The sequence below is a fragment of the Myotis daubentonii genome, chromosome 14 (assembly GCF_963259705.1).
Source record: "Myotis daubentonii chromosome 14, mMyoDau2.1, whole genome shotgun sequence".
NCBI classification, from domain to species: domain Eukaryota; kingdom Metazoa; phylum Chordata; class Mammalia; order Chiroptera; family Vespertilionidae; genus Myotis; species Myotis daubentonii.
The window spans coordinates 28,323,134-28,335,553 of NC_081853.1; the positions used below are offsets into that span (position 1 = coordinate 28,323,134).

Here is a 12,420-nt window from a genome sequence, read left to right on the forward strand (position 1 = left end):
AGAGACCTTACGCCCCACTATCTGACAGAGTGCACCCCAACAAGGTGCTGACGTCAGCCAGAAAGCTTGGAGGAAGCCAGGCTGCCACAAGGTGACTTCTAGAAGACTCCCTCTACAAGTGGAAGTGGGGAGGCCCTGCTGCCGAGATGCCAGGGCTGAGTCCCTGGGCCGTGTGGGTGGGCTGGACGCTGGCCCTCCATCAGGCATCACCGGAGTCCTTCCCACTGTATTTGGCCTCTAGGATGCCAAGATGGGGTTGGCTCTGAACGAGGAGACAGCAGCATCCAAAGAACATCAAAAAATACATCAAGAAACAGAACTCTGGAAACAGGGTCTCTCCTCGATAAAAAGCCTCCTTGTTTTCGTAAGGAGCTTTGAATTCTCTGAATTGGGGAACTGTGGCTTGAAAGGTTACTGAGGGAAATCTGGAGCTTTTAAAGGCCTGAGCTTTAATTAAAACTCACTCATGTGCAACTAATGTGTGAGCCCAGAGGTCCCTGAGTGCTCTCCTGGAAGGCGGGCCAGAGAAGGTCTCTGATAACAGGAGAAACTCCAAAGTCCTCAGCCTGCACTCTAGGTCCCTCTACCCCAGCCTACTCCGTCTTTCGCACTCATTAGGAAAGGCTACTTTTCAGACACGAATCCACCTGGGGGCCCCTGGATGTCCATTATTTCTGCAAATGACGCATGAGGCAGAGCATGGTTGGAGTTGATGCACTAGCGGTATTAAAATAAATTCCCAATTACTAAAAATAATTTAACAGGTCCACGTGCCACCCACAGCAATCCTGCATGTGAACCAAACACTGCCAGGTGGGCTGCCTGCTCCACCTCCATCCAGGCTGGGTCCCCTCCACTCCCACTCCCCCACCTCTTCTCAGTTGTTCACCGAGGTGGTTCAAGTAGAGACACGTTTAATCCTGCCTCACGTGACCATTTTTGTGAAACTGCTTCTATATTCTTCTCCCCACAGGGACTCCACCTAATCTGTTATTAGAAGCAAACTCAAATCATCATTTTCCTCAACAGATCCTGTTGCAAACACTATCTTTGCTCCACATTTGATGGGGCTTTAGTTATTTTATAAAGCGGCCTCCTGCCTTGAAAGGCCTCTGGGGAAAAGGTTCCTGCGGGCTAAATCTGGCCTAAAGACAGGCTCGTTTTACCTACCCAGTGTTTAAAAATGTGAACTAGTGTTGCTATGTAAAATTCAGGAGGTTGTTATGTATTAATTCAGGTTCCTCTTGAAAATCAAAATATCTAGCAATATGGGCCAACAATCCAGCAAGGCAACAATGGGCTGGGTTTGTTAGTGTAGGTAGCTAGATATTAAAAAGGGAGAAAGCAAAGGGAATCAGACATTGTTGAGCCTATTGGGCTGGGGAGCATAAGCCTCCTGGTTTCACCAGGAAGTTACAGCTTCACCCTCACCCCCAGGGTATCCCTAGCACTGTCCCTCCATGGGTATTAACACCCGTCCCTTCCCCCTTCTGGTACTTGCCCATTGAGGCCTGTCAGTCTAGCCTGAGAAAATAATAGATTGGTCAGGGGGTAGATGCATTAGAAGCCCACAAAAGCTTGAGAAGTTGATTGGTTATTTGGTAAAAGCTCCTTTGTCCCAAAGAAGCGCCCCCCCACCCCCACCCCTGCATTCCTCCCGTTCATTCTTGCCTTCTCTTTCCTCAGTGACCATGTGGCCTTAAGCAGCAGCATGGCCAATGGCGATGGAATCTTAACCCAGGCTCCAGATGGGGGCCTGGATACAGCAGCACAGCAATGGATGGTGAGAGAGACTGGCTGAAGTAGCCTTAGCATGACACAGGGTCTCTGGGCATTGGCCCGATTTCTGGCCCTGATTTTCCATGGCAGGATGGACAGAGATGAGGCATTGGGAACCCAGGAAGGGCACTCTTGATTTTGCATTGAGCACCCAAATAAATCTTACCACCAGACCTCATCCTCTCTCGTGGGTCCCTGAAAATGCGTCTTCTCACCACTCCACCAGAACTCCACTTCCACCGGCGACAGGTCCTGCTTTCAGGAGAGCAGCCCTCTCCAGCTCCCCATGATCCCAGCATCCCTCTCTCTCTTACTCTGCTTGTCTTGCTCAATTTCACTTCCTACTTGGCCCCGGGATGTGTCTTTCCAACCCAAGAAGTAAGAACAAAATAAGTGAGCAAAGGCTTCTGAGTGCCTGGATTGTGCTGAGAGCACCACCCAGAGCCTTAACGACTTTGCAACCAAGGGGATGTGATGGGTTGTATTATTTTGCATGGGGAGCATTACGATTAATCCAGGCTAAACAGTGGCAAAGGCATGGACTGCTCGGAGTCTTGTTCCCAAACACTGGAAATCTCTCAGCTAATAGGGGTGGCCATGTTTCTGACGAAAACTAGGAAGTTTCTGATGACAGGAACTTAATAACATAAAACATTGTGTTATAAAAAATGAGAACTGCTATGTTTTCTTATCAATATCTTAGTTTTACTTTTACTTCCTGAGTTCCGGCCCATCGAGGAGGTCTTGGAAAATGCCTTCAGGTCCTATTCCTGGCCATCCTTCTGTTGGGGCAAATGGACAATGGGTCAATCCATGTACGCTGAGTCATTGATGAAGGTTTGGTGGAGGGCCTGGTTCGTTCCAGGGCCACACAAGTTGCTACAGTGCTTCTGAGGTGAGGCAGAGCGTGGTGTGGTTTCCTCCTGCTTTTCTGGTGTAAAGAACCTTGAAAATTTAAAACCATCATTTCCGAGGTTCCTCTGCACTTGGCATTTCTTAAATAGTGTCACTGTCTAGCCCAACAACAGAGCTCATTCTGAAGCAAATATGGCCCTGCCTGCACGAGAAGCAGTGACTAGGAGAAAAGCAGAGTGAGGGAAGGCTATGAGAAGTGTCAAGTGCTACAGATCCGAGGGCCACACCCTCTGTCAAGACACCAACCATTTCTGTTTCTCCCAGATCTTGAAAAGGTGTGGAAATATCATAATCAGATGGTAAAGCAAGGATTTCTTTGCATTTCTTATCTTTGTCATTAACAAAACTTTTAAAATAGTGACTTTTGAATGACAATCTTTTTTTTCTTTCTGAATCTCAGAAAACCATGGAGGAGGTACCAGCGTGGGTTGAATGAGGATGAATTCTAACAAGAAAAACTAGTTCTTGGGGCAGGTTATATCTCTGTTGCCTGGACCGCTGTCCTGGGCAAAGTTGCTTAGTTACCTTGACAAATTCTTCTATAGAGTAAAACACATCCCCAACCGTGGTACCAAGAAGCAAGAAATAAGAACCTGTGCTTTTTAAAATAATCTTTGCTCTAAGGATATAAAAACCAGACTGAAGGATGTAATAGACCTTTTGGCTATAGCCAGAGCCAGCTCCCAGGGAATTGTGAAGTCAGATGACTGCAGTCTATACCATCCCTTCCTTTCACCATCATTTTTGTGAGTGTTAAGAATTTGCACCTTGGGGTCAAATTGCTGGGGTTCACATCCTGGCTTGACCATTTGCCAGGGGTGTGATCTTCGGCAAGTTACTGAACTTCTCTGAACCATGCATGGTTCCTCATCTGTGAAACGTAGATAATGATAGTACCTCCTGCACGGGTTGTGTAAGGATTAAATGTATTGGGACATATAAAGCCTTTATAACAGAGCCCCGCATACAGTCAAGTTTTGAATGGGTCCAGGCATCTATGGAACGGCCTTTCATTGCACTGTCGCTTGTTTCCTAGGTCTCCTTACCTGGTTTTGGATTCACTGTGAGGGCATATTGCTCCCACTTCATGCCCATTCCCACCACCATCTAACATCTGCTTGGAACGTTGATATTGACAAAATGCTTTTACACTCTCCGTCTCCCATAATCTTCCTATCGACCCTGGGGATTAAACCCACTCTGCCTGATTGTTTTGGATACTTGGCACCATTTTCTCTTCTCTATGCTTCCCCCCATCCTACACCACAGGCCTGGAGTCCTGGGAACTAGATTTCCTACAATTCTAACTAGCAGTTGGCAGGTTTTCTGTCTTTGTAAGAGTAACAGCAGAGAGGCCAGTGAGAGCTCCTGACGCAGCGGAGGGCAGCCATGCGGGCTCCCGCACAAGGCAGCCAGTGCGGAGTGATGCCAGTAGCACTGGGGGCATCCACCTGCGAATCAGCCCAGTTGGTCCTGCAATTCCTGACTTCCTAAATGCTAGTGGTGGCTTTCCCTTTCTTTCACCCCCTCAGCTTCACTGAAGACCTTGGGTCCTCTAAACCCTCCCTGAAATCCCTTCCTGTTGGAAATACCTAGAGCAGCGGTTCTCAACCTGTGGGTCGCAACCCCTTTGGGGGTTGAATGACCCTTTCACAGGGGTCGCCTAAGACCATCGGAAAACACATATATAATTACATATTGTTTTTGTGATAATCACTATGCTTTAATTATTGTTCAATTTGTAACAATGAAATTGGGGGTCACCACAACATGAGGAACTGTATTAAAGGGTCGCGGCATTAGGAAGGTTGAGAACCACTGACCTAGAGTGTTTTCCACTGTCCTCACCAAACTGAGACCGGCATACCTACTTTACATCAGATAACACAGAGTGAGTGCGCACTATATGCCAAACACTGTCTTAAGCATTTTATATGAATTAACTTACTTACATTGTAATCCTTACAATGATGCAGTTTTAAAAATGGTACTATTATCCTGATTCTTTAGATAAGGAAACTGGGGCACAGAGAGGCATGTTACTTGTGTAAGATTATTACTAGGCTCTACCAACTCTTGATTTACTGAATGTTTACTCTATATATGCCCTGTGTTGTGCTGTGTGCTGAAATGAACAGTGAGTCTCAGGTTTTCCAAGGTAGTTTTAAAGCCAAGCATGGATTCCCATCCCTTCCTAATGCATTCCAATATTTCTCATTCTCAAACCTCTGGTACATCTTGCACAGAGACAACCACCATGGTGATAAGGCCAGATAGACTGTGCCAGTTAAAGGGTGTCTGGCTAAGAACCAGTCATCTGCCCCCTGTTCTATGTGTGCCTCACATTTTACCAATGAAACTTTTATTCCAAGTGGTGGTTCTTGAGGCCCAGGGGTAGTTTATTATTGCCATATAGCCAACAGTGGGGGGGGTGGTGGGGTGGAGAATGGAAAAATGAAATGAAGACAAATAGGAGAAGATGAATGGTGCAAAAAGAGCAAAGGTAAGAGACAGGAAAAAGATAAGGTCAGAGGAGAAAGAGGGAGGAAGGAGGATGGCAAAGTAACAGACAGCTTTTCTGATCATCAAACCTACCAGAAAAGAGAATCCTCCTGCCTCTGATTTCTACCAGGGGATCCAGATCTCTGTCATTGCAGGGATGAATTGCAGTTGCTAAAATATTCATCCTTCTGCCCTAGATTTACATCAGAATACACAATCTATAAGTGTTATTTTGGTGGTTTGATAAAAATTTGATACATTCTGATTAATGCACATAAAATAAATAGTCTAATTTGATTACGTTGTATAAAGACTTCAAAACATATTTGGCATCTGTGCTCTTCCAAAGTGTAAGGAAACAGATAAGCCTTCAGACAGTCAAAGAAAGATTACTTTCATTAAATTATGCCATTATTGAATTTCTTCCCCTCTGCCGTACCCTCCCTGTTCTCCAAGCTGTCTGCCGCATGAGCAATCACTTGGGATGGGAATTTTCCCTCTGTCTCTGGAAAGGATCCTTGAAGGTTCTATTTCAATAATTAGAAGCTTCTTTACTGAAGGCCTGTGATCAGTGAGAATATGTTAGAAAGGGGTCACATGAGCTGATACGAGTAGTGCCAAGGCAATTTGGAGAGGATGCAAGCTCTCCCTCTAGTCCCTGGGACATCTTGAAGCTAAAGAATACTGATGATTACCTGCTCTGTGCTAGGCACTTTTAAAACCCTTTCAAAGTGGGTGGGCACATTCATTCATTTTTGTTTTTTGTTTTATGTCTTAATGGATGAGGGAACAAAAGTTTAGATAACTTTACCTAAGGCAGAGTTAGAATGGTTGCTTTGGGAATACTGTACACTCACTCATTGATCTTTATTTTTAACTAGAGGCCCAGTGCATGAAATTCGTGCGGGGCGGGGGGGGGGGGGGCGTCGCTCAGCCTGGCCTGCACCCTCTCCAATCTGGGACCCCTGCAGGATCAGGCCTAAACCAGCAGTGGGACAGCTCCCTCGCAATCCAGGACTGCTGGCTTCTAATCGCTCACCTGCCTTTCTGCCTGATCATGCTAACCCCTCTGCCTGCCTGCCTGATCACCCCTAATTCCTCTGCCTGTCTGCCTGACCACCACTAACTGCTCCCCTGCTGGCCTGATTGCCCCTAACTGCTCCACTGCCTGCCTGATTACCCCTAACTGCCTCTGCCTCTGCCTCCACTGCAGCGGCTTTGTCTGGAAGGACGTCTGGAATGATGTCCAGAAGATCGTTTGGCTGTCCAGTCTAATTAGCATATTACACTTTTATTAGTATAGATTACTGACTATATTCCCTATGCTGTACTGCACTTCCCCATGACTGTTTTGTAATTAACAATCTCTACTTCTCAATCCCTTCACCTTTTTTTAAACCCTCACCCAAGGATATATTTTTATTGATGAGAGAGAAAGAGAGAGAGAGAGAGAGAGAGAGAGAGAGAGAGAGAGAGAGAGAGAGAGAGAGAGACTCATCGATGTGATAGAGAAACATTTGCCCCCTGTACACACTCCAACTGGGCATCAAACCCACAACCTATGTATGTGCCCTAACCAGGATCAAACCCACAACTTTTCTGGTGTACAGGAGAATGCTCTAACCCAGCTGTCGCCGACCTTTCGGACCTCATGACCACCAGTGGTCCATGGACCACCAGTTGGCAACTGCTGCTCTAACCAACTCTGCAACCCAGCCAGGGCTCAGTGGTTCAGCTGGGCTTGCTGCTTCTTAGTGCTGGCCCTGCCCCTGCCCACTGGTGGGTGGGGGGCGATCTGGGGCCAGGCCAGCTGGGGGAGGGGCTGTGGGAGGTTGAGGCACAGCAGGTCACACCCTGTCCAGCCTCTACAGAGGCTCCAGGACCACACCACCCCGTCTCCCTTTCCCCCCACCCCACGGCCTCTGTGGAGACGGGGTGCCGGGCCTGCACCGCTGCCTCTGTGGCTGCCTCTGCAGAAGGGGCAGCACTGGAACCGGGACTGCGCAGCCCCCTCTCCCGCTGCCTCTGGGGAAGGGGCTGCAGTGCTGGACCGGCCAGTGCCGAGGCCTCTCCCACGCTGCTGCCTCTCCCATGCCGCCTCTGTGGAAGGGGGATCGCTGGGGCCGCCATGGCTGGCCTGGCGGTGCAGTCTCGCCCCCCACCCACTGGTCGTTCTGGAAGGTTATCCAGAAGATGTCCAGTTATCAGTCTAATTAGCATATTACCCTTTTATTAGTATAGATTATTTTTAATTGGAACCATAAACCAAGCTGCCACGCCAACTGAACTTTTCAGGTCACTGAATCGTAAATGGACTGGCTCAAGGATAAGAATTAGTCCTGGGCCTTCAAGCTCCTGTGGGGTCTGTGGCCTCTGCACAGAGATGCTATCGTAGGGACTTAGTGCTCTAGAGGGGATCAGGTCATGTGACTCCTGAAGTCCCTCTCTCTCTTAAAGATTCCAGGATTATTTTGCACTTAAATGTTGATGGACAATAGGGGAGTAAGTAAATAAACTGTTCTATCTATGTTCTGAAATCTCGACAGCCTCCAAAAAGAATGAATTAGAGCTAAGGGTACTAACACAGACCGAATTTACAACATGTTGTAAATGTGTGAAAGCGAGCTGCAAATAAGACATTTCCATATAGTAACACTATATGTTTTCTTTGCCAGAAATGTTGATACATTAATACAAATGTGTACACACACACACACACACACACACACACACACACACACAGAAAAATTATACTAATTATAAGGGAGGAGCCTGGGACTGGAAATGTTAGTAAGAAAAATGTAGCCTTATTTGCAGTGTTTCTTTTCTTTTCTCCTCTCCTTCCCCTTTTTTACTCCTGGTCTTTCTTCTTCTTCTTTAACAAGAATATATTACTGTGTTACTCATAGTATTAAAAATGAAAGAAAAAGTAATGATGGTTATGAAGCTATTTCACAGCTGGGGAATGTGAAGTTTAATCATGATTGCTGCTTGTGCCCTTCATTCATCAATAGCCACTGAGTGAGCCCACGTATACTCATCCACAGGACAGGGTAGAAAAACAGACAGTTCTTCCCCACAAGGAGCTTATGGGAGATGAACCAGCAATGGTAATAGAGCATGAGGGGGCCTGTGAGGATTGCACAGTCCAGGCAGGGGCATCAGCATGGGTTGCCCAGAGCCGGAGGGCTGAGGCCCAGTGGGTATGAGCATTCTAGGCATAAGGGACAATGTATGGCAAGGTCTAGAGTGAACAGAGGAATGATCTATTGAGAAAATGACATAAGCTTGTTACAGCTGCTGGGGGATAGGAGGAATGGTGAGATACAAAGCTAAAGATATAGGGACAATATAGATGATAGAGGGTTTCATGGGTCATGTTAGAGTTTAGACTTTAGCCTAGAAGTAGCTAGGAGCCACTGAAGAATCTTAAGTGCATGAGCGGCTAATGGTAGGGTTTTAGCTAGCTAAAGGAGATTTCTGAGCCTGGTGGTCCTCAGAACACAACACATAAGCTTCCTACCTACATACACCACGATTTTCATTTCAAAGAAGTGCAACAAAATGAACTTGCAATTATCTGTATGGAGATTAATTGCTCTATGGATTACCTGTGGCAAATGAAGAATGTTAACTCTAAACTGATTTCCCATTCTTGCATAGGACACTGATGACTGCCTTTCTGTCATCAGTCATTGGCTCCCCTAGGCCTGCAAACTCATTTTAACACTGGACCCAGCCAATCCACATGCAGAAGGAAAATCCCTGCTAAAATGATTAACATAATGCATGAGAAAGCCACCTGCAAATGACTGCTTATTCAGGGGAATGCCCACAGCAAGCACCCATCAGCTCCTGAGCAAGGCAAGGTCCATGCATTCAGTGTTTGATGGGAAGCGGGGATAGAGGAGCTTGGTCATTGGTGAGACTGCATTGGAGTCCTGGCTCCTCACTAGATCCCTCATGATTGGCAGGTTACTTGATCCCTGGGCATCAGACTTGTCACCTGCTAACTAATATAGATGATAAAGAGAAAAATCTATGTAGATTTAGGGTCAAAAGCCAGCAGGCGTGCTGAGATTTGAAAATTAAGCACAGCTAAAATTGCACTTCAAAAATAAGACAACAGCCCTGGCCCGGTGGCTCAGTTGGTTGGAGTGCAGTCCTATACACCAAAAGGTTGCAGGTCCAATTCTCCATCAGGGCACATACCTAGGTTGCAGATTCAATTCCCAGTAGTTGCATGTATGGAAGGCAACTGATGGATGTTTCTCTCTCACATTGATATTTCTCTCCCCTTCTCTCTCTCTCTCTCTCTCTCTCTCTCTCTCTCTCCCATCCTTTCTCTCTAAAATCAATAAACATATCCTCAGATGAGGATTTAAAAAATAATAAAATAAGACAACTAAACCTCAAATCCTCTTTAAATTGTGAACTGTGAATACCAGGCAGTTGGAAGCCCAGAAGCTTCCATTTATTATTATTTTTTCTTTTTCCTTTTTTCATATTTTCCTGCTTCACTGGAGGTTAAGGTCTAGTTTGAAAGGCTGAGGGAGGGATGGAAAATGGTAGAGTGAGGGCTGGGATATAGAGATGCAGTAAATGGAGATTTTTCTCTCTCACTATCCATATTGAATTTCCCTCAAGTAAGTTAAATGTGCATTATGATTCAACTTCATTGTACCACTGTAACTAGTACAAATACCTAAAGCTTTTTACTGTGGGTATTAAATGAGTATATATAAATTACCCAACATATATTTTGTGGTCTGGGGCCTTTCCTTCTATGTATTTGCCATGGATAATTGAGAATAGATTGCTCATCCCTCCAAACCAGTCACTCTAGAATGAATCTTAAATAATAAGAGCTGGAAGTTCCTTTAAAATAATCTAAACTGGATTGCTCAATTTATGGAGGAGGAAACTGAGGCTGGGGAGGGGAATGATCTATCAAAGCTACACTGTGAGTGAGTGGCAGAGCTGAACAAGGTTCCAACTCAACCGACAGCCAGTCCAGAGCTCCTCTGTTGCACCAGGCTGACCTTCCACAAGAGCCTGGCTCTGTCTGTCCAAGGAATAAGACACCCCCATCCAACCCTAAGTCTATAAACCTTTCTTAAAAATCATGCTCAACATTATGTAGTGAGCAGAGTCTCTGGTTACTGTTAATGAAATACTTGGGAAGGGGGAGGAAGACCTTTATGAGTTTGGAGATTCAAAACTTCCTTGGAAGCTGAGAAATGCTGTGATCCTTGGCTTCATGGCTGTCTAAGTATTTGCTACAACTCCCTCTTTGTCCTCAAATTCCACCTCAATAGTTGTTAAGTAAGTCCATTCTGCATGTTTCTATAAAGACCTTCCTCCCTCAAACCCACTGCAGAGATAGGGCCCACCGAGACCAACCCAAGACAAAACATCCAGGCGAGTGGCACCCTCCCACAGTAATGATGCAAAGACTGGTCAGAACCCAGTGTGGCTTCACTGTGATGAATTATCTAACCCAAAGAGAAGCACTTGATGTTCCTCTTGAGCCTCTATGACCTCCGCTCAGGCTCACATGTGATAGCCCTGAGGATAAGAAGAGCAAAACTGAAAGCTGCTCTCAGACTCGGAGTCTGTACTCCAGGTGGGAAGACCTCTTTCCTGCTGGGCATGTAGCATGTTGGTTGACTGACTCATGGAGGCCAAACATCTGCCTAAAAGTGTGTCATATTTCCAGATGTTTCTTAGCATCCAGATACACAGTATGCTCCGGTTACTCCAGCTTCTATCTATCAAGTTGAACACTGAATCTCCAGTTCTACCGTCACATCCTTGCAAACATACTCTGGTGATTTGTGGGATGTGGGAATTGGTGGATTTACAAAGCACAAGCAAAGGGCTTTCGTGTCAAGCAGAGAGTCAAATCCTGGTCCTCCACGTGCATAACCAGCAAGTCCTTGTGACCAAGTTCTCATTTGTGGAATAGGGACAATGGCAGCACCTTCCCACAGTCATTACACAGACGCAGTAAAGCATGAAGGCCCCTAATAAATGGGGGTGACATGGTGGGTGTGCGATGAGGGGTGTTTTCCAGAACACACAGGGAAGGCTCTGCCTTGTTCACCATTGTATGCCCAGCACTTAGTACATGACTGGGAGCTCAATGAATATGAGTAATGGAGTGGATAAATGAGCACCTGAATGGTCTCTGATTTGCAGCTCTGTGCGTGCTTAGGAAAGTCCTTGAAATCCATGCTTGTAGGGAGAACTCGATTAATTAAGGCTCCAAGTTATACATAAAGATTTAGAACCACTGAAAAGCCTCTGTCCACCAGCACCTTCACTAAGAGTTCACTCCCTTTCATCCTGCTGGCTTCTCATGCCACCTTCCCTCTCCAGCTTCTAGCCACAGGAGAGAGCGTGCAAGGGCCCTGTCACCTTCTCAGCCACTAAATATCACAGGCCCAGGCCCTCAGCCTGAATTCAGACAGCAACACGGGCATCTCTGCACCTCAATAGGGATCTACATTCTAGAAGGTCCCCTGATTAGCAGCAGCTGACACAGTCTCCCTCAGTACCCCTCGGAAGTATGTACGAAGTCCCAGCAAGAACCACCACTCATAAAGCACCAAAATCTGGGCTAGGCAGTTACCCTACTGTCTGAATTGAGAGGAAAATGCTATTTCTGACCGATGATATGGAAATGAAAAGATCCATCAGTGGTCACCAAAACTATGTGGCTGAAAGGAAGCAAAGCTGCTGACCTGAAATCATGAAGAATTATATAGTCCATTCACTCCCCAATATACCCCTGATTCAGATATGCAAAGCCAATGCCTACCCAAATACTGAACCATCTATTTTCAACTAAATGGATAGTGGTTTGATCAGCCAGAATGCTGTTTCCCATGAATCACCCCACACTCTCCACCCCCACTACTGCTGACGACCATCACAATATGTACATCATTATATTCATCATGGCTTTTTATTCTCTAGGTAGTTGGAGTCCTTGAGTTTCAAAAATCTGAGAGCAAGAAATGGATTTGAAGTAGATGTAATGATAGTGACATATTTTTCCAAAATATATGGTCTCAAAGGAAGATGATATGATAGTGACAAAGATATGAGGAAACTTGGGGGCATTTCAAACTGGGAATTGTCATTTTCTATCCACCGTATATTTCCAGAGTGTTAAATAACCAGAAAGTGGTGATAGGTATTAATTGTCCGATGTAAGAT

At 45.8% G+C, this 12,420-nt stretch overlaps 1 protein-coding gene across 2 annotated transcripts in view; it reads right to left on the reverse strand.

Annotated features, from left to right (window-relative positions):
• Positions 1-12,420, reverse strand: part of CLSTN2 (calsyntenin 2) — a 561,165-nt gene that overhangs the window by 293,783 nt on the left and 254,962 nt on the right. The window lies entirely within an intron of this gene.